Source organism: Pan paniscus, chromosome 4 (assembly GCF_029289425.2).
Source record: "Pan paniscus chromosome 4, NHGRI_mPanPan1-v2.0_pri, whole genome shotgun sequence".
Taxonomy (NCBI): Eukaryota; Metazoa; Chordata; class Mammalia; order Primates; family Hominidae; genus Pan; species Pan paniscus.
Genome location: NC_073253.2, coordinates 17920340 through 17947372, shown reverse-complemented (window position 1 = coordinate 17947372; position 27033 = coordinate 17920340). Strand labels below are relative to the sequence as shown.

The 27033-nt window shown below is 37.2% G+C and overlaps 1 pseudogene; it reads left to right on the top strand.

Annotated features, from left to right (window-relative positions):
* Window positions 1–8355: 8355 nt before the first annotated feature.
* LOC100980551 (histone H3.Y-like) overlaps window positions 8356–27033 on the top strand; it is a 38991-nt pseudogene continuing 20313 nt past the window's right edge.

Sequence of the window (27033 nt, the reverse complement as noted above, 5' to 3'; positions counted from 1 at the left end):
CTACTAAAATATTTTTTATTGTTTGTCAAAAATCTAGATTTAACTGGATATCCTGCATTTTCACTTGCTAAATCCAGCAGTCCTACCTATGTGTCCATCTATATCTGAATTTCTAAACACCTACAAAAATATCATTCAGCTTGTCATAAAATCACACTCAAATGCCCATACTCTGACAGCTGTTCAGATGCTAATACACAGTTTCCTGCCATTTCCAGCAAAAAAAAAAAATTGAGCCACAATTACTTCCTGTATTTTAAAGTGATGGCAACAAAAGCATATCAGGAAAAAAATAATCAGAATTCTTCTCACCCTCCAGTGCTTGAGTCCTGGCAATGCTCTCTCTCTTGCTTTTTATAGTGAATCAGCAGTTCCAAGGGTAAAATTGCCTCAAGAAGTTCCAGGGCGTGAATCGGATTAAGTGAGTGGGCCACATTGTGTACCAAATTTAGAAGAGGATATGCAAACACTTAGTAATCAAAATCAATAACATTGTAATGTAATATTGTTAATAAACTTGATTCTTTAGAGGAGTTTTAGGTTCATAGCAATATTGAATCGAAGCAATGTTGCAGGTACAGGGATAGCCCACAGGCCCCTGCCTACACGCATGCACAGCCTCCCCCATTAACAACATCCCCCCACTGGAATGGTACAAGGCTTACAATTGATACATCATGAGCACCCACAGTTCAGAATTTACGCGAGGGCTCACTCTTGGTGTGGTTCATTCTCCGTGTCTAGACACACGTATAATGGCATGCATCCACCCTTATAGTATCATACAGAGTAGTTTAACTGCCCTAAAAGTCCCCTATGTTCCACCTGTTCATTCCTCCCTCTCCTGTAACCCTTGGCAACCACCGATTCTTTTACTGTGTCCATAGTTTTGCCTTTTCCAGAATGTCATATAGTTGGAATTATGGCATATAGCCTTTTTAGATTGGCTTCTTTCACTCAGTAACATGTATTTAAGTTTCCTCCATGTCTTTCCATAGCTGGATAGCTCATTTCTTTTTAGCACTGAATATTTCATTGTCTGGATGTACTACAGTTGTTTTATACATTTATCTACTGAAGGACATCTTGCATACTTCCAAGTTTTGGCAATTATGGATAAAGCTGCTATAAACATTTATGTGCAAGTTTTTGTGTGATTGTAAGTTTTCAGCTACTTTGGGTAAATACCAAATATATTTTAAAATCAAAATTAATGCAAAAACTTCATGATTCACAAAATATCAAAAATTGGAATCAAAATAGGATCTGCACACAAGTATTTGCATGACTACTCCTCACTTGCCTCTCCTTAATCCTGGCCCTGGTTGTTAACCTTTGAGACACTGATGAACACCTGAGTCACCTTGAAGCTTTTCCTGTTGGCTCAGTAACAGTGATATACCACTCCTCAGCTCCTGTGGCTCAGTTGCTGTGCGTGGTTATCTTTGTAAGCTGGACGGAGACACCCTGAAACCAGTCCACGGCCACCACCCTCATCAGGCTGCAGAGAGCACAGCAGAGCTACATCTAAAAACACACCATTTCTGTTGCAACCATCATAGATGCATTTTCTGACCAATAGAAATAAAATGTCTTCATAAAGAGATTTTTTTTCTACTTTACATTAAAATGCTGTATGGACAAGCAATGACTCCATGACGTTTAAGATTGTGTCTTAAATTGTAACACACATCTAACATCTTAGCCAGAAAGTTGTCTTTCAAGGTGAAAATATGGAATGTTTGGTTGCCCTTATTTTACAAACAGATAGTCCTTTTTCTGCATATTGGTATGGACAGTATAAATAAACATACAACCTGAAACCATGCAACGTAATCTTAATAATCAATGTAAAAAATTATGATTGTTCCATGACTTTTAAAACGTTGGGGCAAAAGATATGAACAGAAAATTCTCAAAAGAAGACATTTATGCAGCCATCAAACATATGAAAAAAAGCTCATCATCACTGGTCATTAGAGAAATGCAAATCAAAACCACAATGAGACACCATCTCATGCCAGTTAGAATGGCAACCATTAAAAAGTCAGGAAACAACAGATGCTGGAGAGAATGTGGAGCAATAGGAACACTTTTACACTGTTGTTGGGAGTGTAAATTCGTTCAACCATTGTGGAAGACAGTATCATGATTCCTCAAGGATCCAGAACCAGAAATACCATTTGACTCAACAATCCCATTACTGAGTATATACCCAAAGGATTACAAATCATTCTACTATAAAGACACATGCACACATATGTTTATTGCAGCACCATTTACAATAGCAAAGACCTGGAACCAACCCAAAAGCCCATCACTGATAGGATGGGTAAAGAAAATGTGGCACATATACACCATGGAATACTATGCAGTCATAAAAAAGAATGAGTTCATGTCCTTTGCAGGGACATGGATGAAGCTGGAAGCCATCTTTCTCAGAAAACACACACAGGAACAGAAAACCAAACACCACATGTTCTCACTCATAAGCGGGAGTTAAACAATGATAACACATGGACACAGGGAGGGGAACATCACACGCCAGGGCCTGTCACAGGGTAGGAGGCAAGGAGAGGGAAAGCATTAGGACAAATACCTAATACCTAGACGACGGGTTGATGGGTGCAGCAAACCACCATTGCACATGTATACCTATGTAACAAACCTGCATGTTCTGCACATGTATCCCAGAACTTAAAGTATCATAATAAAAAAATAAATAAAAAACTTTCTTACTGCTTATTATAAATGCATATGGAAATAAAAAATTAGTTAAGCTACTATTTATTTGAAACAGAAACATGGAGAATGTTATTTCTTTGTAAAAACAAACAAACAAAAACAAATAAAACAACTTCAGCAATTCCTTTTCTGGGTATATACTCAAAGGAAATTAAGTCAACATCTCATAGAGATAAATCTGCATTCCATTGTCTATTGCAGCATTATTCCTAATACCCAAAATTTGGAAACAACCTAAGCGTCCATCAATGGGTGAATAAAGAAATTATGCTATACATAATGCAATATTATTCAGCTTAAAAAAAATCCTGCCCTTTGTCACAAAATGGATGGATCAGGAGGAGGACATTATTCTAAGTGAAATAAGCCAGACACAGAAAGAAAAATACTACATGATCTAACTTATATATGGAATCTAAAAAATGTTGAATACCTAGAAATAGAGAGTAGAATGGTGGTTGGTGGAGATGTGATGGGGGTGGCAGGTCAAGGGTACAAACTTGTAGTTATGTAGGATGAATAAGTCCAGATACCTCATGTCCAGCATGAGGATAAAGATAATATTGTACGCTGGAAATTTCCTAAGAGCATAGATTTTAGGTGCTTTTATCACATACACAAAAAATGGTAACTATGTAAGATGATGATATGTTGATTTGCTTGACTGTAGTAACCATTTCGCTATGTATATCAAAACATTATGTTGTACACCTAAATATACATAATTTAATCAAAACATTATGTTGTACACTTAAATATATATAATTTTAAAAGGAAATAAAAAACCTACTTATAATCACCCCACCATTAAGAAAAGAAAAAATAAAAACTTACCAAAAGTAGTTTAAACAGTGCTTGCCTTCTTCTCATGTGATAATTGACAACATGGAGTGAGTATCTTTGCTATGTCTTGGTGAATTATCATAATCTTTTCGAAGTTTGGATGGGCTTTGAACACTATCCTTTATGCTTCCAATGTCATGAAATATCTCCAAGAGTTCCTCTAATGTAAAGTTTTTTGCCAGCATCACTTCCTCTGGGACATCATCATCCTTTTTGTCACAACCACTCTCCTCATTCATGTCGGTAAGTTCTTGGTCACTAAGTTCCCCTGATTGCAGTGTCCACGTGGTGGATACACGGTGGAGATGGCCACATCTATACCTTCTAAAATTCCATTTACTTTTCACGCAAACTTTACTCTTTACCTTGTCACTTTCTATTCTCCTCTGGACTGTGATCTCTGTTGGTCAGTTTCCACTTCCTATTATTTAGTTTTGCGAAATGTCATGTGGGTTTATCACTGAAGACAAGGAAGCAACACAACCACATGCTTACTCCTTTTAACTGATGCATGGTGACCAATCACCAGCAGATTTCAAAAGAAGTGATGTGATTGGTCATTGATCATCTTTTATTTGTGTAGTGATTCATGGACTAAAGAGCTAGCAGTGAAGTGTGTACTTTATGGGGTTATGCATAGTTAATATACTGTGTGAAGTTTAAGCCATACTGTGAGTGCTACTTAACTAGACTATGGTAACTGAAATTCATGCATATTGGAACTATGCAAAGTAAGAACTGCCTATATTCTAATCTCTTGCTTAATACTTCTAGCATTAAAATAGAATTGACTGAATATACAAGTTACATAATTGAATTTAGCATATTTTTCTCCTATTACCATTCAAAACATATTTTATACAAAATATGTTTTCTTGGTTCCTCATCCCTTTCCCTTTCCAAAATAATATTAACATTCTTATAAACTTTTCCATACTAACATATCATAGAGAATGAAAAAGCCAATTCCTGAGGCCCGTACTCTCTCCCAGACAGCATGCACATGGTATTGTATAACCATTCAACAGCCATGCTGAGGTCAACACCATTCCAACACAGTATGCCTTTCTAAGATTAGAGCATAGAAAATTTCAAACTGTATTTCATAGTCTCCCCTAAAGCAAGGAGTTTGCATGTGAACTAACATCTACTAAGCAGATATAGCCGCTGAGACTTGGAAGATGGAAGTCGGCACCATGTGCTTCAAGCTCTTCTGTGGTCTCCTGTGATGGTGGTGGCAGAAGAGGTTTGTTTAAGGTTCAGTCCCTAGTTTTCTGGTTGCCAAGAAGCAGGTACAGCGGCAACAGTGGATTCCACTGGAAGAGTCCCATGTCATAGCACAGTACACACGCTTGGTTATCTGACACTCCAGGAAATTACATAAGCAACCTTATATACCATAATAAATCCCTTTAGGCTGTAAACAGCTAGAGTGGAAATTATTATTTGCAGTGAACACCATGAGAGATACAGGTGTTAATTTGCAGATTAGTTTTAATGATGCTCCATATCCAACCTCTTTATTTCCTGTGTATGTTTTTCTAAGAGATAAAAACAATTTAAATGAAAAATAAATTGTCTCAGATACTAAGTAAAAGTAGTTCAACCCAAATCCCATGAACTATGCATGTACTATCTTCAGCTCATCCAACTTCTTAAACTTAAATCAATGAGGCAGAAAATTCAGACACTTTTAAATTCAAATGTTTTGATTTTCCTATTTGATTAAAAATTGGCTCCCTGAGCACCAAATTTCTAGTTCCTTATGCCTGCCAAGGATAATTTTCTTCTAAAATTAGAACCCACATCTTCTATTACTTGCCATGCCTAACAAAGCAAGCAACACAAAGCAAAGAGTCTAGGTTAAAAACAAGCAAAGGTTGTACAAAAAAATAGTAAGAAAATGGCCACTTTATCCATTCAAAAGAGAAAAACCACAGCTAGATTTTAAAGAGAAGAAAATAAATAAATAAATAAATAAATAAATAAATATAAATCAATGTCTTTTAAAATGTCCTAGGAACATTTATTTCCAGTAAAACCTCGGGGTTTTTTTTTTAATCTAAAATGTTGAAAGCCGTGGGTTTCATACCTTTCTCCCTGCTGTATGATAACTAATGTTTAGAGTCAGAGTTAGGAAGATAAAAGACTTTTACCGTTTTATCCACATTCTGATACCAACTACGTCTGTGATTTCAGATCACTCATTGAACACTGAGTCTTTACTTCCCAACCTATAAAATGAGGACTGTGGTCTAAGTCATCTCTAAGATTTCTTTCAGTGCAAACACGGTTTCTTTGTATGACTTCCAGTGTAAAATGCGTATATTGCCAGAGCCAGAAAATGCCATCAGAGTTATGATCTCCATTGCATGCCTCCATAAGAGAAAAATAGCCACCCTCAGCACTGAATGCTTCCATTTGTAAACAATAAAATATTTCATTACTCTGGCTTATAAATTTAATTGTATTCTTTTTACCAAGGATATGTTTTCACCTAAATGAATTATTTTTAAACTAATATTGGTTGAGGGATTACTGTTTATCAAATCTTGCCAATGCTTTATGTGTGTGGTCTCATTTGTCATAACACCCTTATGAGGTACTGTTCCTTTTTTTAAATAGATGAAACCACTAAACAGAGAAAGGATAACTGACTTGACCCAGGAAATCGAATTTCTAAACAGAAATGCAATACAATCTTCCCTCACTAACCAACTTCAATTTATTCCTGAAAACCCTGCCACCAAGTGAAAAACAATTATATAAGAATATTTCCATTTATTTTAATGGGAAGAATCATAATATATTTCATCCAACATAAGATATTCAAATACTTTTATAATTGAACAATGAAAATAAGTTTATGTAAGTAATAAAAATGCAAGCTGGAAGAAAATAAATTTAGTATGTACATAAATTATTGTGAGAAAATACAAGATGCTTGACATGTACTGTCATAAAGGTTTACTGCGTCAAGAAAGCAGGATGTGACTGATGGCTGATGGAGAGAAGGAATGAGGTGGCATACCTCAAAGGTCAATTCTTTCTTATGCACCATTTTAGTCACCAAAATTTTTGACCCGGGGATGGAGGCTCATTATTGTATCTTGCATTCAAAGTACACTTAAAGTTATAGCACAGAAAAAAAAGAAGAAAAAATAAAAGCTAAATACAGTCTTTAAAAACACATTTAAAAAGTGCATGTTTACATCAGACTGAATAGTCAGAGAGGATATGTTTGCTTCGTCTTCCTCATTTGGTCACATATACAAAGGAAACATATTAGATGCATATTTCCAGGCATTTCATACACTATTTTATAACTAGTGCCTGTTGTGATGAGTAGCAGGTGAGTGTGTCTTTGCTTGGAATATTAATGTTGGAGTATAAATTGCTTATAGCATATTTATTTAAAGAACTTTGGGGTAAAAAGGCCACACACTGACAAAATAAAAGTTGTCTGAAAATGATACAGCTTTTTAATAACTGCAATAGCAAAAACTAGTTCATTGAACAGTAAGTACAAGAGAAAGACTGCATGACCTCACAGCTAATATACAACTCCAAGGTAAGATGGCATTGGCCTGGTAGATAACTATCTGTTAGAAGTAAAGGAATGTGATAGCTTTATGAGGCATAGACTGAGCTAAGCTAAACTACAGGCCCCAGAATTCCCTTTCTGGTATGTTTCTGGTTGGAATGAACTACAAGAGATGTTGTCTCACAAGAGTTGGAGGACAGAAGAGGAAGCAGCAGGGTTTTAGCAGGCACACCTTCTCCCAGGTATTCAACCAAACATGAATCTAGGTACCATTGTAAATGGATTCTGCAGATGTACTTAAAGTCCCCAATAGAGGACTTTAAGTTCATCAATAAAGAGATTATCCTGATTAGGTCATGTCCACTTAGTTAGGGACTTTAAGATAATAGCCCCTAAATGGGTGATCCTGACTTAATCAGTTGTGAGTCCCTCAAAAGACGGCTTAGGTCTTTGCTAAACCCAAAGACCCCAACCAGCAGCTGCAATTGCTCACCCTTTCCCTTGAATCTTCCTTCCTGACTGCCTGCCTATTAAACATTCACCCAGGCCCCAGGGGCTCTTCCCTTCCTGACTACCTGTCCTGTGATCTCTGGACATGCTTAGCTAGCTGCACTGTTATGTAAGCCAATTCCTCATCATAATCCCCTTAAAATATGTATCTACTGGTTTTGCTTCTTGGATGAACTCCAACTGATACACAGACTATAGCTGTAATTTTAATATTATAGTTGGAAAAACTGTTGCATACATTCTAGAGATGGAAGAAGTTGGCTTATAGGATATGAGAATGGAGTATTAGACTACTTACTTCTATGCATTTTTATCTCACAGACAGAGAGTAAGAAATTAAGTTTGGACAATATTTATAACACATTGAATTTCATACCCTCACTTGGCCCCTATGTCAGAGAGTGACTTGTTCCAACCAATACATGAAGTGGCCTCAGGGAAAAACTACAGAAATTCCATGGCATGCAGGGAATGACAGCAGAACCCTCTTCATTCACTAGCACCAAATTACAACACACTGGCCCTGTGGGTTATAGAGTAACCATTATTACAAATGCATGGATTTATGAAATACATAATGTTAACTACATTAAAATTTTAAAAATAGGCACCTAGTTTAAAAGACTGTAGCAAGTAAATTGAGTTGAGTAGATATCAATAATTCAAGCACAAATGAACTATGGCAAGTGGTAAAACCAATTCTTCCACTCTCGATGCAGGTTCGTCTTCAGCCACAAATCCAGGTGAGAAAAGTGATGACCTAACAGATTTGATGGGGAATTGGAGGGAAACAACTTAATTACCAACAAGACTATTTGAGTTATAGTATAGGTACATACATATACTATGCACATACACATATGCATATGCATATAAAATAGTGAACCTTGTCCTAATTATAAATTTTTCTCAAGATAATATGAAGTCATCATAATTAATGATACTTTTATATTATTTATTTAACTCAAGTTAATCCTAATTAATTTCTTTTTGGTGAACATTTTCTAATGTATATAATATATTAGTACAATAATATATTAGATAATCTAAAAATAAGTAAATAAAAACTGTAGAAACATGCATCCTTTTTAAAGATGCTTTGGGCATAAAAGATTATCTTTCACAAGTTCTAGAATATTAACTTTTTTTCTTTTTTCTCTTATTAGCCTTTGAAGATTGTAATAAAAGATATAAAACAACTGATTCAAATCAGATAATTTCAGACATTCCTTCTAGCTTTAGTCTTTAGTCTATGAATCTCTAGTAGCCTTTTTTTACTTATTATTTCTCAAATTCTGTGGCCCACCACTTCCTGTTAGAAAAACCCTTCTTAACAAATGACCTTCTTACCTTGTCTTCATCTTTTAGCTTCCACAGTGACCAAGTTATGCTTTTCTTTTGCACAATGGGAACCTTTAAATCCACAAGTGACTTATAATCAACCATCTCCTTGAACACTACCCAGCTCCTCATTGTGCTGCGTGGAACACAGATGCCAACCAAGGCCAAGCAACAAGAAATGAAATAAGGAGCTTGGCACCTTCAGGCCATGATGCTCTCAGTACCCCAACCCTGGATTCCCTGACTGGACTTCGACAGAACAATAAATTCTATCTTGCTGATGCCACTATAATTTGAGATTTTGCTGTCACGTGTAGTTTAATTTAGTCTTAACTACATATGCAAATGTTTACATAAAATATTTTTTAATTAAAAATTAGAATCATAATATATTGACCTGGAGAATAATATCTTGACAACCTTTCTAGGACTGAATATATAGAGCTACTTCATTCTTTTTTTTTTATTATACTTTAAGTTTTAGGGTACATGTGCACATTGTGCAGGTTAGTTACATATGTATACATGTGCCATGCTGGTGCGCTGCACCCACTAACTCTTCATCTAGCATTAGGTATATCTCCCAATGCTATCCCTCCCCCCTCCCCCCACCCCACAACAGTCCCCAGAGTGTGATGTTCCGCTTCCTGTGTCCATGTGATCTCATTGTTCAATTCCCACCTATGAGTGAGAATATGCGGTGTTTGGTTTTTTGTTCTTGCGATAGTTTACTGAGAATGATGATTTCCAATTTCATCCATGTCCCTACAAAGGACATGAACTCATCATTTTTTATGGCTGCATAGTATTCCATGGTGTATATGTGCCACATTTTCTTAATCCAGTCTATCATTGTTGGACATTTGGGTTGGTTCCAAGTCTTTGCTATTGTGAATAATGCCGCAATAAACATACGTGTGCATGTGTCTTTATAGCAGCATGATTTATAGTCCTTTGGGTATATACCCAGTAATGGGATGGCTGGGTCAAATGGTATTTCTAGTTCTAGATCCCTGAGGAATCGCCACACTGACTTCCACAATGGTTGAACTAGTTTACAGTCCCACCAACAGTGTAAAAGTGTTCCTATTTCTCCACATCCTCTCCAGCACCTGTTGTTTCCTGACTTTTTAATGATTACCATTCTAACCGGTGTGAGATGGTAACTCATTGTGGTTTTGATTTGCATTTCTCTGATGGCCAGTGATGATGAGCATTTTTTGATGTGTTACTTCATTCTTTTAAATGGCCGCATCTGTTCAATTAAAATAGCATGTATAGAGAGTGTGTACACCATAGTTTATTTAACCATCTCTGTTAAGCTTGTTTCACAGCTCTGGTTATCATAAACAAAAGCCCCAGTCAACATCCTCAAAGGTGTTTCTTTCTACACGTATAGAAATATCCCACTCAGATTAATTTCATAGTGTAATTATTGAGTCCAAAAGTATTCATATTTCCAATGAACTCCAAGTTGCCTTTCTAAATATATTCCCCTTTTTTTCTCCAATCTTTAGTAAACCAGTTGTCAGTGGAAGTAGTATGCATCAACCTAATCTGCTTTTTTTGAATTTTATAAACTCCTTAAAAGCTCTTTTTTCCAGATGAAAAATTCTCCGTACTTTACTGTGTAGCATAGTTTTCACACATTTCATTCTCATAATAGCTAACTCTAGTTTATTAATATTTCTTAAATAGGCCAACCAAAACTGTTCATATTACTACAAGCCAAGAGCTGGAACGTTTTTTTCTATAAAGGTCCAGAAGTAAATATTTTAGGCTTTGTGGGTTAAGTCAACTCTGTCATAACCATTCAACTCTGGCATTGAAGCATAAAACTACCCTAGACTATATGAAAACAAATGCATGTGACTATGTTCCAATAAAACTTTATTTACAAAAACAGACAGTGGGCCAGATTTGGGCCATGGGCTATAGTTTGTTATAAATTATAGTTTCACTATAATTTACCTTGATCTGAAAAACAGAACTAATGACTAGTGAGGAATTAGCTATGTATAGAAGAAAATTAAATTTCATTTACTGCCTAACACACAGTGGGTGCACACTGTTTGTTGAATTAATAAGTAGGAAAGTTATGTATGAGATATGTGAATAATCCCACACTTAACATAAAAGAAGAATGCATTTGAAAAAATATATACATTAAAAGCAAAAAATAGTAATATCTTCCCAGTGTTTCCACTAAGATGTAAGAATAGGTGCATTATTAAAAAAAAAAAAAGGAGTGGGATTCATAATGGAAAATATGTTGAGAGGAATGTAAAGATGAAAAAGGAGCTGGCTGAAGAAGCCCAAAATAAAATCACAAAATTTAAATCTACTCTCAAGGAATAAGGTATAGAATTAAGATGTATTCTATCATTTTTAATTTTCAAAATACAAATGAGATTAAATGGTTTTCTGTCTAATTCAGCACTTCTCTAATGACTTAGCAAAGAGTAGTATTAACTCAAATACGCTTCAATTGAGTGCCTACCATATGCCAGTCACTGGGTAAGGAACCCTCCATCATTGTCTCATTCAATAACAACAACGATATGAATTCATAGGGTTTTTTCCTTCCATTTTATAGATCATAAAATGAGAGCTAAGAGGAGTTAAGTCACTGTACCAGTGTCACAAAACAAGTGTATTACTTAGAGTCATGCTCCCTATTCAAAAACTGGGCACAAATGGTTAACTGGCCAAAATATATAAAATATGCAAAATAGCTAGCTATTTCAGCTATCTTTGGTACATATTAACAGCTACTTTATATTATCTCATGATTCTGTGGGTAGACTGGTGGGTTCTACTGCTCCCTGTGATCCCTGATGGGCTGCAGTTTTCCGAAGGTTTGACTGAGCTGGCTCTTTCCCATACTAGAAAATTGCCCTGGCTGTAGTCTAGGAAGTCAGTTGGAGTTCTCAACCAGAGAGCCTCACTTCTTCTCTACGTTGTCTCTCCACATGGCATGGGCTTCTCACAGTATGGTGTCTGTGTTGCAAGAAGCAGGAAGTGAAATGTGCCAGACCATTTGTGTCCTGACTTAGAACATTTTTTTCTGCTGCATCCTATTAGTCAAAGCCAATCAAAGCTAACACAGATTCAAGAACAGGGAAATCAGCTCTACCCTTTGATGTGAAACATCAAGATGTGAAACAAGTGTATACAAAAGTGAAGAAATTACTGGTGGCCATCTTTGGAGATAATATCGCAAAATAAATTATTATAAATATAAGCAAGAAATAAACACAAAATGAAGTATCTGTCATTTATATATGACAGTCCAAGCTGAAGGATGCCTGGTCATCAGACAGCTCTCCTCTATGCAGTGATTCAGAGACAAGGTCCTTTCCACAATTTACAGGCTCATAATCATTTTCATCTAGGAAGGGGAGGAGAGGAAAGCATAGAGAAGGCACCCGCTTCTTAAAGCCTCCAAGGAAGTGATATACATTAATTCCAAGGACAATCATAATCAGTAATCATACAACCACACCTAGATATGTGCAGGCCAGCAAATCTCCTTAGTCACTGGCTGGACAACTGTTCCATCATTCTCCCCTCTTTTTCAACAAAACCAACTTGGCTGACCATCTTAGTCAAGGCTAATAGTAAAAGAAAAAACCAGGACTGGAGCCTAGATCTATATAACTCTAGAACACAGGTTCTCTCCATCATGCCTACAGAAAAGAGGAGTCCCTACTCTAGGGACCTTATAGAGGAGGACAAGTGAACTGAGTAAAAATTATGGTATAATAATTACCACAATTAAGATAGACATTGGATCTATGGGAGTAGATTTTGGCATAGAAGAATATGAAGAGTAGCAGAAGACAAGCTTTGAGAAATAAGAAATAAGAAGGAGGCAGATGAGGAAAGACTCTATTGTAATGATAATGTATTTTTAAAAACCATGGAATGATTTTAATGAGGGGGAATGATCTGGTAAGTATTTGGAAATATTATCCGATTCATATAATCCAACATAAAGATTAAACAATAGGTCTTCAATAATACCTTGAATTATTCTATCATGATGAAGGTAATTTACCTGGGTAAGAAGATATTCTCATGAAAAGGATGCAAATTGTCTCTATTATTTACACGTTGTACATCATTTCTCTTCTAACCTATCTATGCTATTTTTTCTAGCATGAAGATCATTCTTCTTAGTAGAAAAGATAACCATAAAATATAATTTGAAAAGTGTTTTTCCCTTACAAAAATAGGGTTTGTTCTTTTTGTTTCACATAGCTTTACCTTTTAAAATATCCACAGCAATTTTTAGCATTAATTCCAACTTAAATTATCAAGTAAAGTATCAGGAAGCACTTGAGATAGTGTTTAAAGATGAAGCTGATGGCCCAGCAATGAAGTGAAGGGCATGCAACCATGAATTCCCATCTGATCCCTTTAGAAAAAGCTGAGAAACAGATGTGCTCAAAGATAGCTGTGCAGAAACATAGTTTAAAATATGGCAAAAATATGTTAAGGCCACATCCAGGAGTTCCTAGAATAACTTAGAAATTTTACTTTATGCAGAAGCATTGAACGGCATTGTGGAGATCCAACCTCTCCAAGCTGAGTTTTTAGAGAAAAACTAAGTATGGTTTGGATGAATATAAGAACTAAAATTAAGATTCCTAGACCAGTTACGAGTTTATTACAGCCATTAAGGTGAGGGATCTGAAGGGCGGACTAAGCAGTGGCAGGGGAGCACACTCAGAGTTGAGCACTGCAAGAGAAGCTGGGGAACATGAAGTCAATGCTGAGGATTCTCATCAATGAAACCCAATGGTAATGCCATGGACCCAGGTAGGCTGCACTTGAACTTGGGAAGTTTAGGAGGCAAATATTTTTAACAATTTGAAATACATTCTGCCAAGGCATCAAAATAGAATATTGAGGAAAATATTAGAAATTCACATCTGATGATGAGGAAAGAGACCAAGGTCACGTAAGTTTAAGGGCAAGAATAAGTGGCCCTGCTTTCCTAGCTACTGGTTCCTGGAAACCATTTTTTAGCACTATCTTCTGAGCTCTAGCTGACAGTTTCCCACATACATGTGGTTTACTTGCTTGGGATTTTCATGGTGAAGGCAGTCTGTGTCTGTGTGTGTTTATGTGTGTGTGTGTGTGTGTGTGTGTGTGCATTTTTTTCTTGATTATTGGGAGAAAATTAACTAACCGGAAATGAAAACAATACAAATTATTGACTCAGGAGTTGCCAAGTTACTGGTTTAATCCCTAAGACACTCAGCACAGTAACAACTGAATTCTCCATAACATGATGAATATATTTTCTCACACAGTAAAAATTGCCACCTAACACAAATTCTTTTCCATTACTGTCACTCGACCTTTACTTGTAATCTAAAGGATTACTACACAGCAGAAAAAGCACCTAGTCACTGTGACTATATAAAATTAACTTTTTATATCCCCAAAATCACAAATTCCCAGAGATCAAAGCACTGACTCCTGGATAAAATATAATAAATTCTGATGTGATCATGAAACCAAAGTGTTCAATGTGATTATAAAATTTGAAGTTAATAAAAGTCATGTGAAATAATCCCCTATATATAGAACCCTACTGATTTACATTTTAATGAAAACTAAGCATTACTTAGGAAAGGTGGACTTTTAAAAGCATATGAAAAGAAATTTATTTCAGAACGCAGGCCTGCAGTTCTGAAAACTCTTCTAGTCTTTTAAAACATACACCCTCAGAAGTTCTTCAGAGACCTAGAATTTGTAGGCATACTTCAGTTTTCCTATCCTTACTCCTTATCTCCTTTTTTTAAATCCTAATTTACAGCATTTGTAAAGCCCAGATAGGATGAAAGTAATGTAAACAGGCAGCTATGGGCAGATTTTGTTGTAAATATAGAAACTAAAGGCTTGGAGCGATATCTGAATCCTGTTCGCTTGGCAGTGATGTAGATGTTCAGACAGGACAAATTTTCACTGGAAGGTACAGCTATAAATAAAAATTTTCCCACAGAGAAAGTAACAAAATGTCATCTCTTTCTATATGAGCCTGAAAGTGAGCTAGCTCTTTTCCTCCTCTCTGTTAGTCAGCCTTGAGCTGGGCTTTCTCATCTTTAAATAAGAGACATCTATTTTTATTTTATTTTTAGTTCTCTTCTCTCAACTTTTATTTTAAGTTCAGGGAGTACATGTGCAGGTTTGTTGCATGGGTAAACTGTGTGTCACTGGGGTTTGGTGTACAAATGATGCCATCACCAGGCAGTGAGCATGGTGAGATGTTTGTATCCTCATCCTCTGCCCACCTTCCGCCTTCAAGTAAGCCTCAATGTCTGTTGTTCCCTTCCTTGTGTCTATGTGTACTCAATGTTTAGTTCCCACTTATAAGTGAGAACATAGGGTATTTGGTTTTCTATTCCTGCATTAATTCACTTAGGATAATGGCCTCTGGCTCCACCTATGTTGCTGCAAATGGCATGATTTCATTTTTATGGCTGTGTAGTATTCCATGGCGTATATGTACCACATCTGCTTTATGAACATACAGATGCATGTGTCTTTTTGGTAGCATGATTTATATTCCTTTGGGCATAACCCAATAATGGGATTGCTGGGTGGAACAGTAGCTCTGTTTTAAGTTCTTTGAGAAATCTCTAAACTGCTTTCCACAATGGCTGAACTTATATACATTCCCACCAGCAGTATATAAGCATTCCCTTTTCTCTGCAACCTCAAAAACTTTATGACAGTCTCCAAAAGCAATTGAAACAAAAATAGACAAGTGGGACATAATTAAACTAAAGAGCTTCTGGGCAGCAAAAGAAACTGTCAACAGAATAAACAGACAGTCCACAGAATGGGAGAAAATATTTGCAAGCTATGCATTCCACAAAGGTCTCATACCCACCCAGCATCTGTAAGGAACTTAAACAAATCAACAAGCAAAACACAAACAACCACATTTAAAAATGGGCAAACAACATGAACAGACATTTTTCAAAAGAAGACATAAATGAGGCCACAAGTATATGAAAAAATGCTCAGCATCACTGATCGTTAGAGAAATGTAAATCAAAACCACAATGAGATACCGTCTCTCACCAATCAGAATGTCCATTGCAGTCAAAAAATACATGAGACACATTTAAAGTCCTAGTTACAATCTGAAGCAAAACACCTCACTAGTAATGTGAGCTCAGCCATTTTATAAGTAACTTGTCAGAGAAACTTAAAGACATCTCAGCTAGTGGACCTAAGTGAAGACCTTGAGGACCATAAAGGAACCTTTCATTGGTCCAGAATCCATCACCACAGCAGTCATCTCACACAGAGGAAGCCACTGCCCTCTCCTGTGTCCTATCACCTTTGCAGTCTCCACGGTGATGATAATCATTTACAACCATTTTACCAAGATGAAAACTGGTTCAGAGAACTGACCAGTCATGCAACTTGTGGGGGCTCCTTGGTTGAAAGAAGTTATAACTCAGAAATAATAAAGAACTACACCACTTTTCTTTTCTTTCTCTTAATTTAACTTTATTTTAAGTTCCAGGATACAGTGCAGGACATGCAGGCTTGTTACATAGGTAAACATCTGCTATGGTGGTTTGCCGAACCTATCAACCTGTCACCTAGGTATTAAGCCCTGCATACATTAGCTATTTCTCCTGATGTCCTCCTTCTCCTCACCCCGTGAACAGGCCCCAGGGTGTGTTCTTTCCCTCCCTGTGTCCATGTGTTCTCATTGTTCAGCTCCCACGTATAAGTGAGAACATGCTGTGTTTGATTTTCTGTTTCTGTGTCAGTTTGCTGAGGATAATGGCTTCCAGCTCCATCCATGTCCCTGCAAAGGACATGATCTCATTCCTTTTTTGGCTACATAGTATTCCACGGTGTGTATGTACCACATTTTCTTTATCCAGTCCATCACTGATGGGCATTTGGGTTGATTCCACATCTTTGTCATTGTCGATAATGCTGCATTCTATTTATAGAATGGTGTATATTCCTTTAGGTATATACCAAGTAATGGGATTGCTGGGTCAAATGGTATGTCTGGTTCTAGATCCTTGAGGAATCACCACACTGTCTTCCACAATGGTTGAACTAATTTACATTCCAACCAAGAGTGTAGAAGTGTTCCCATTCCTCCACAGCCTTGTCAGCATCTGTTGTTTCTTGACTTTTTGATAATCACCATTCTGACTGGTGTGAGATAGCTATACCACTTTTCAAGGGGGAGGAAACGATCCTCTTCAATTGGAAATGTATGTGATCCATATATTTTTAAGAACTAAGGAGCTGAAAAATGATCAGTGTTGACAGAAGGAAGGAGAAGTGGCATTATAGCCTGGTGGCAGATTAAGGCAGCAGAGTTAGAGGACAAAACCAAAAATTTGAGTTATCCAGATAAACAGCACATTGAACTGGCCTAGTGGAGATGAAGAAGTTGATTGAGGAATAGAGACTTCACTTTGGCATCCATCCTGAGGGCTCTGTAAGTGATCTAAAACAAGTCCCACAGCACCTGAAGCACTTGTCTATGTTGTCCCACTTGTCTATGTTTTTCAGGCTTTCAAGAGGCAAACCCCCTTTTTACAAACATCAAAATCTCATATCCTCTATTTATGGTATAGATTATGGTAATTGTTTCGCAGTTGTATACTTATCTCCAAATTTATCAAGTTATATACATTAAATATGTACAGCTATTTCATGTCAGTTATACTTCCATGAAGTGGTGTTTTTAACAAATATAAAAAATAAAATTTTGTATTTTCATTTAATACAGAATTGTATAAAATATAGGTATTTCTGCTTTTTGAGATATACAATTATATTAAATGTAATGTGTCAATCTATACCAGTCATTCTCAGATAATGCAATTTGCCCTTCTATGATCGTCTTCTAGACTCTAATAGTCAATGGATATGTCTTTCTAGGTGATTATAGGTGCTAATTTAATTAGCTGTTATGCTGCTGCATGCTAGCAATGTAGATTGGATGAAAATTGTCAACTGTAGATTCTGATTTGGGAGCCAACCCCATAGACACTTGCTTTTTTGCCACAGTTTCCAGAGTTCCGATTTCCCAAAGAAACAAATCTGATTGTATCACATACTCACTTTATAAACCCTCACCTCCTTCCTATGGCCTTAAGGATGAATTCCAAACCTAATGCAACAAACACAATCCTTCACAGTTGGCCCAAACTTGCCGTTTTAATCGCACCCCCCATGACTAACATATTTTTTACACAACCTGAGCTCTAACCAAAATGAGCCTCCTGTCCATTTATGACTTGTCTGTACAGTCTATTATCTCTACCAGGAATAAAAGCACGTTCTTTGCTCCCTGTTGCAAAATGTGTGCTCTTTCTTCGCAATTCTGCTCAAAGTTCACAACTTTTCTTGGGCCCTCCACAACTCCTCTAAGCAAAAATGGCCACACTGTCCGCTCCCCACCCCCCACATATCCTTCTATAGCATTCATCAAATTCTGTTTCTAGATAACCCCTTACATATCTGCGTCTTCCTTTCCACAGTCCTTGGAGACAGGACTTCTTACTCATTTTTTTCCCAAATAAGAATCCAATAAATGTTTGTAGAGTAAGAAATGAGTCAATGAATGAATGAGAAGTGAGATCCATAAGGAGAAAGATGCATGTCTGAGGGGCGGAGGGTATGTGAACCCCTACACTAGCATGCTCACCTATTCATAAGAGCACTGATCCTCTGTGAAAGCCGAAGTGTTTTCTGGTTGAGAACAGAAGCTCTTACAGTACATTGAAACTGTACTAGCAGTAGATTCAAATGTGTTTGAATTTATAATGGTTCATGAAGTAACTATTACTTAGAAAGAAGGATTGTTTACTTTTTTAAATCTCCTTTTTAACAAACACTTACATGACACTTACCACGTGCCCACTACTGTTCTAAGCACTTTACAACCATTAACTCATGTAATCACCACAACTGTCCTTGTAAGGCAGATGCTATTATTATCATCCTCATTTTACAGATGGGTAAACTGAGTCACCAGATACTCATGTGAATTCCCTAAGCTCTGACAATTAGCAAGTAAGAAGCTAACATTAGAATACATACCAGTGGCTTTAAAGTCCACTTTGATTGTTAATTGATTCATTCACCACCAGACTGTGCCTACAGTGTTTATGTAGTCTAATAACCCAATTAAGGAAAATGGACATTGAAAGAGCAACTTACCAAAGCTATACATAGTACCATCGCATCTAATTCATGACAGAATTGAAATTGTCCTCCACATATTCTGACGTTCAGAGTTGAAGGTCTTTCCTTTTGTTATGTATGAGGCATTGTGCTAGATGCAAAAGGAGAATCAGGATGAGAAAGACACAGTCCCTGCCCTCAAGATGCCTGTAGTTTATACATAAGTTGCTCTTCCAAGCAGAATAAGATCTTCAAAAGTATTATCAACACATTATTGTAATTCAAAGGTGAGTAAAACAGCATCTTATTGTAGAGCTTAGAAAAGACTTATAAGAAGACCTTGAATTTAAGGAGACCCATGAAGCTTAAGTAAAACTATTTAACGAGAGCTGGATCATGGGAATGTGAAAGGTGTGATTGGGAGAAGAGAAGTCCTCTGACCCACCTGGAGCACGCAGGAAAGTTGGGGAGATTGGGCAGCAAGGTTTGAATGATGTCTTTCTCTGAACCACAGTCACACATTCCTGACAGAAATTTATGTCTCGTTGCCATAGCAACTGGAAACCATCAAAGACCTTGAAGCAAGGAAACACCAGGATCAGAACTGCCCTAGATTCAATAAGAGATCCCTATGAAACTTTCAGGGATTAAAAAACTGGGGTAGCTGTAAAAAGCAGAAATAATAATGGGCATCAATTTATATGGCTCAATTCAAATTAGTTTGCAACTAATGAGAATAACTGTCCCCAAATGGTTCCACACACTTCAGCAGGGAGAATATTAATGTGTGATTGGAAAAAAAAATAAATTTTTAAAATCATACCACTTGGCTATTACGAGATAGACAAAATAACATATGTGCATGCTTGAATTAGGATAAGCAGAGAAAGAGGCCGTTCCTATGTTACATCAATACAAACTGTATACTGAGTCAGCAGAACTAAAAAGTTAGTTAAGTACAAATGAATTAATCAAATCAATTAGCACCAAGTCAATGGAGCAACCGGTGCTGTGAGTTTTTGTTATTCCAATTTTTGTTTTACCTTCAGCTGGAAAGAGGCTTAAGGAAGCTCTTCTAGCTCATGGTATTGGAAATACAGCCAAATCCAAATCAAGTTTATCTATAACTTCCTGCTTTAGCCATGCAATCATTAAATTGAACACTTATATTCAAAACAATGGTTGCAAATAATATTTCAAATATATTACTATGCAGAGGTTAATATGGTGGTTTATTATAATATACTGAAAAACAAATCCCCATCTCAAAAGGGCAAAGTAATGTTTTTTGGACCTAATAGGGAAAGAGAAAAAAAACTTTATATAGGAAATAACAATTGGGCAGATGGACTTTAACAAAAGAGAAATCAAAGCCTGAAAGAATGATGAAGACTTCTCAGTAACCAGGAAACACTTTAATTTTGCAAGTCTCAAACTGGTAATTTTACTGATACCCAATAAGATACATTAGTTGTGGAAAATGATTTATTTTTGCATTCAATTAATTACACTTCAGGCTTCAACTGACCTATTTTTAACAGTAAGCACAGCTGCTTATGTTCATAAATCTAGAAATAAGCCTAGTGCTCCGTCAGCACTTTTGAGTTATAAACTTGGTTTCTGCTATCTACAAATTAAAAAAAAAAAGAAAAGCCTTTATTAAACCATTGGTGCCAAAGAAGGCAAGGCTAAAACTCTACTCAAACTTTCTACCTAATTCCAGGAACATATGTTAATCCCAACCCAGAAAATGTTAAAGTTAACAAAATTCTTAGATTACCTCATCCCCACTGGATTTTGTCTGGTTAAGAAAACATCTCCTAAGGGGCTGAGTTAGCAGCCACTACATGCTTAAATGCCATTAACTCAAAGGAAAAAATTCAGAAAATATCTAAGGAAATATATGCATTCATACATAGACATACAGAAATCACCCAAATAGGCACTAAACCACATACTCAGAATTTTAAAGAAGTCATGCAAAACTGAAATGGCCAAAAATGTAACATTAGTTGAATCTATCATGCCAGGATCCTAATAAAAACAGCTCCTGAATGGGCTGTTTAATGTGAAATCATGTAGACAGAGCAGGATGATTACTTGAGAGCTGAATGAAGACTGTTGAGTGTATTGTTTACACATCACTAAAATATGCTAAGGCCAGGTGCAGTGGCTCACACCTATAATCCCAGTGGTAGTATTCCTTGAGCCCAGGAGTTCAAGACCAGCCTGGGCAACACAGCAAGACTTTGTCTCTACAAAAAGTCAAAAACTTAGCTGGATGTGGTGGTGCACACCTGTGGTCCCAGTTACTCAGGAGGCTGAGTTGGGAGAATCATTTGAGCCCAGGAGGTCAAGGCTGCAGTGAGAGTGAACCTGCCACTGCACTCCAAACTGGGCAACAGAGCGAGAACCTAACTCAAGAAAAAAAATAAAGAAAATTATATATATATATATATATATAAATATATACACACACACACACACACATACTGCTATTTTTAATAATAAGTAGTACATGAGAATAAGTCCAATGAAGTTCTGTGGTTAATGACTGGTTTCTCTCACCCAAGCTCCGCAGTCAGAGTCTTCCCCTGGAATGAGAAGGTAACATCTCAGCATGATCCTCTTCTTTCTACAGCATGGGTCTGGCTGATCTCTGTCTCTCGTTGTCTCCGTCTTCATGCTTAGTTCCTCCACAGCAAACTAACCACTTCCTTGTACTAAGCCAACATGTTATCATTTGTCTGAAATTGTTCTATGTCCAATGCTTAAGTATATGCTTTCTTCCTTAGCCACCAGTAGGTCTTGTTTTCTATTTCTGCTTCTTTCGATACTGCCTTTTGTTGTTATTTCTAATTACAACAATTAGGAAATCTGTACAATGCTGGAACCACAAGAGGTATGACAATCCTGAGTAATTTCTGTGGAATGGAAATGTGTTTTACAAATGCCTTCTGCAATGACTGTCAGAGAATATATTCTGTATTTTTTCATAATTTTAAAATCAGAAAAAAACGTATTTTGGAGGCAACATGGAAGATGTCTTTTCCAGTGATAAAAAAAACTTTTTTTCTCTTGTTGCATTCTATCACAAGTAACAGAGTGGCTAAAGTAGGATGTTGTAGTTTCAAAATTTCAAATTCACAATGTGTGGATAACATATTAACTTGTTTTCTTTGGGAAATGTTTGAAAGCACAGGAACTGCATTGAGTAGATAACATCATTACTTGTTCTTAACAGATGACTCAGTATGTATTTATCGAACAACTATTATGCATTGAGCAACAACAACAATGTATAAGTCATTGGGAGGTTATGCAAAAAATACAAGATAAGATCTGTGCTCTTATAAAATTGATTATCTGTGTATGAGGATAAGAAACAAATTCATGAAAAGATAAACAACATGAATGCCAAATGAAGGGTATCAAGCCTTGTATTTACTTAGCACTTTACAGAGTACTCCCACATTCATTACTGTGTTGAATTCTTACACATTAAGCTCATAAGAGAGACAACTTTATATTACAAAAGAAACGACTAAGATTCAGAGAGTGAAGTTAGTTGTTCAAAGACATAGTTAATAAACAGCAGAGCTACAATTTTTTTTTAATTTTTTAAGTTATTTCAGTGCCAAATATAGTTTTTTTCCCCTATTATATCACTCTATGGAAAGTCTAGTCAGGAAAATAGAGATCATGCCAAGAAAGTTCTTAGAAGGAATTTGATTGGCAAAACTAATTACAAAGGTGTTGCAAGAGCATGAGGGCCAACAGGGAAAGGTGGGGCATGCCAAAGATGAGCAACAGCCAATATCACCTCTGGGTCTGCAAGGAAATGGAGATGGTGTTGCCAAATTATGGTTATCTGGGGCCCACTGGAGGGAATGAGTGCTATGGTGGAAGTACTATGGTAGGGCTGAGATCATGAGATGGGCTGCCTGGAGGAAGCTGGAACCCCAGAGTAGTTATTACCTGAATCAGATGGAAGAGAGTTTAGAGGGATTTTTTTTTTTTAAGTAAGACTCTGGGACCATAGAATGAGTACTTAGTAGAAGCATCAAGAGGTAAACTTAATCCAACACAGAGGTAACATTCAAGGGGCTGAGTCTTGAGAAGAAAAATAGAAATCCCTTCTTTATCACTGAAAAATAAACAATTTCTGTCCAGATTAGGAAATCAAAATCTCCAAGGGCTATGGATTGGATGGCGATGTCTGGACTAATTAATTAGCAATTGTATAAGCTCTGGCCTGGCCATTGTGGTCTTTGCAAGAGGGACACCTTTTTATACACTCAAGATTGTGGTTATGGTGTCCCCTTTGTGGTCGCTGTCAATATGGGATACAGAACGACAATGCTACAGTTGATTTCTCACAGAAGTAACATCTTCTCCAACGTCAGTGGGCTAGACAACCATATGAGAATTTGCCACAGGCTCTTCACTTCCTCTCCCTTTCCAGCCTCCCTCCAACACCTCCCATTGGCATAACATGGAGGAAAGCCATTTGCCAAGGGAGTCTGGCAAAGACAGTTTGCAAAGGCCAGCCCTCTGAGATACAGAACACAGCAGAGAAAGAGTGGAACATGAGTCTCTGCATGAACAGGACATTTTATTACAATTGAATGAATGAAATACTCCAATCTCGTTGAAAGTGAAAAAGAAAAATTATAGCACTTGGGAGTTGCAGAAAGAAAAAGTCATTATGCTAAGACAAAAATGGCTTTTTGGTGAAAATGGTCTTTGATGTAAGTCTTGAATAGCATTTTAGAAACATATAGAAAAAAAGGGATGATATGGTAGGACAGAAAGAGAGTGAGAAAATTTATAGAATCCAAGACTATAAAAAAAAAAGCAATGTCCAGGAGTAATGAATAGCCTAAGTCAATGAGTAAAGAAGGTGATAGAAACGTTGGAAGTGATTGGGAAAACAGATTGTACATTAAGGAGAGACTCAAAGTATAAACCAAGTGATGGATGTTAAGCTCATGCAATGTGCAGAGGCAATAGCAAGAAATCTGGTAACCTAGGAGAATGAGACTGTGGAAATGACATGAAGCCCAAACAAACGTGTTAGATCGAGCAAAATGTTGACCACTCAACATCTGAATCTATCCGCTTCTCTCTCTCTGCACATCTGAGAGCTCACCCATGATATATCACATTACATTTCTAACAAGTCTCCCCACAGCTTCTCTTTTGTACCATCAACATTCTATTCCACAGAACAACCAGCATGATCTTCTAAATGTTTAACTCAATCCAGTCATCCCTCTGCTTAAAATGCTTCACGGGGCCGGGCGTGGTGGCTTACACTTGTAATCCCAGCACTTTGGGAGGCCGAGATGAGCAGATCACCTGAGGTCAGGAGTTTGAGACCAGCCTGACCATTATGTTGAAACCCCGTCTCTACTAAAAATACAAAAATTAGCCAGACGTAGTGGCAGGTGCCAGTAATTCCAGCTACTTGGGAGACTGAGGCTGGAAAATCGCTTGAACCCGGGAGATGGAGGTTGCAGTGAGCCGAGATCAGGCCATTGCACTCCAGCCTGGGTGACAGTTAGACTCCATCTCAAAAAAAAAAAAGCTTCACTGGTCCCCTACTCATGTAAGATCAGAATCCTTAACACATCCCCGTGACAGTTCCCTTGATCTGATCCTTCTTCCTCTCCACCTCTTTTCATACCACACTTTCTCTTGATCTTTCTACTCTAAGCAAACGGCAGTTCTTTCAGTTCCTCAGCTACGCCGCCTGACTCAAGGCAGCTGTTGCCTTTGCCAGGAACACTTTCCTCCTGCCCCATCATCCCACATAACCCAGGAACCTAATTCTTCAAACTTCACGTCAAAAGGCTTTTCTTCGGGGAAACCCTGCCTGACTACCCAGACTAGATCATTCTCTTGGTTATATACTTTTATACTACCTTAGTAAATACTATCACAGTTGAAATTGAATAAGGAATGAAGAGGATGCCAGAGAAGGAGGAGTCAAAAACTATCCCCATATTTCTTCCTGGCATAGTAATCAAATGGTAGAAAGAACTCAGAAGAGGGAAGAGATTGGACGAGGAAGGTCAGGAATTGAGGCTTGGACATGTGGAGCTAGAGATTCTTTATGACAAGCAAATGAGATGACCAGATAAGAGGTTTGATGTCCTGGTCTGAGGTGCAGAGGGGAGATCAGATCATCACATCAGGAGTTTTTACGACTTAGGGTCTAAGCTGGTCATACCCAAGCTGGGGCTCACCATCTTCCACCAGAGTCTATATGACCCTCAACTATAGCATGAATTCTCTTGCACTTACACTTTCTTCCTAGGTGATCTCTTCCTCTTCTCTGGTTTTAAACTGTGTCTTCAAAAAGATAGTCCTAAATTTCAGACTCCAGGCTGATTTCTCCTCAGGGCACCAGGATCTGGAGGGAGTGGCAGTATTTTGAAACACACTAAGAAATGAGAGAGCATTCTAGGAATGTGTTGCAGAATTTGAAGTCAAACTGGCAAATAAAAACCCAGCTACCAAAAATAACAATTATAGATTATGTGCATCGTCAATGATCATTTCTATATTTCTAAACCATCATGAGAAAAATGAAGAGAAAATAACAAGCAGAAACCTACTTTTTTTTAGTTGCTCAGAGGGCCACACAACGTCTTTCTCAAACAAGATGAACCTGAGAGAGGAGAAGGAGCAGGTTTCCAAGGGTAATATGTTTGGACAAGGGCAAGAAGGAAGAATCAGGTGAAAAAGAAAACTATTTCAGACAGAAATGCAGCATGGATGAAGTCACCGAGATGAGAAAGGTCAGAGCAGGCTTGAAAGACAGAAAAAGTGCGTATGAGGGAGAGAACATGTGGCACCCAGTGAGGCTGGAAAGGAAGCGGGAAGGAGGTTATGAGGGTCTTCCCAGCTCACCGTCACCTTGAAACCCACTCACAGCTTGGCCTAGATGGCCCTTCCCGCCTGCCTCCATCTTTCTCTGTGGGTTGATCTCTTACCACTTCCCAATACACCCTATGCTGTACCTCTTCTTTACCTTTGCTGGAATGCCCTCTTCTCTTACTCCCCTTTCTCTACCTTTCAATCTTTCTCTCATCTTTCAAGCATTAACCGAAATAGCAAGCAGAGGTGGTTGCTCCATCCTCTGGTATCTGTCGTATAATATTTGTTTATACTTCTATTTTCATGCTTGCTGCAATATATATGTAATTGACCTTTTATAGGCTACTAAAATATGATCTTCTCTAGTTCTTTTTGAACTAAAACACTCCTACTATTCTACTATTAACCAAATACATGTTAGTTATCTTTGTATCTTCAATGCCTAGTCTTGGCAAGTACTCAATAAATATTTCTTGAAGATGACACATTTGTAGGCAAGAGATTATTATTAATGGACTAAAATTTGTTTGGGCAGATGTAAACTGTATGAATTACATCAAAACAAATAGTGATAATCTATTCCGTGTTTTAAACTCTCTGCAATAAGGGCTGACATAATTTGCATTTTCTGACCTGAAAGAATTTTGTGCTTTTTGTTCACCACTATTCTAAGAGAGATAATGACTTCCTAAGCTAGTCTGGGTCTTTGAAACATTAACATAAATGTCTTATTTTGCTTCCTTTGATTCCTGCTTTCTGTTTCCCATCTCGCATTCATGACCTGTTACTTCATCATTTGCATGATAATCTGAAAATAGGGAGAGCTGGTGTGGTAGAGTGGACAGAACAGGGGCTCTAGAGACCAGTTTACTTGCCTCCCCTGTCATTGTCAAACTATGTGAAAAAGCAATGGCTTTCACTACCATCTAGTTCCACTTACATAGCAGAATTAGGGAACTTTTTTCCTGTCATAT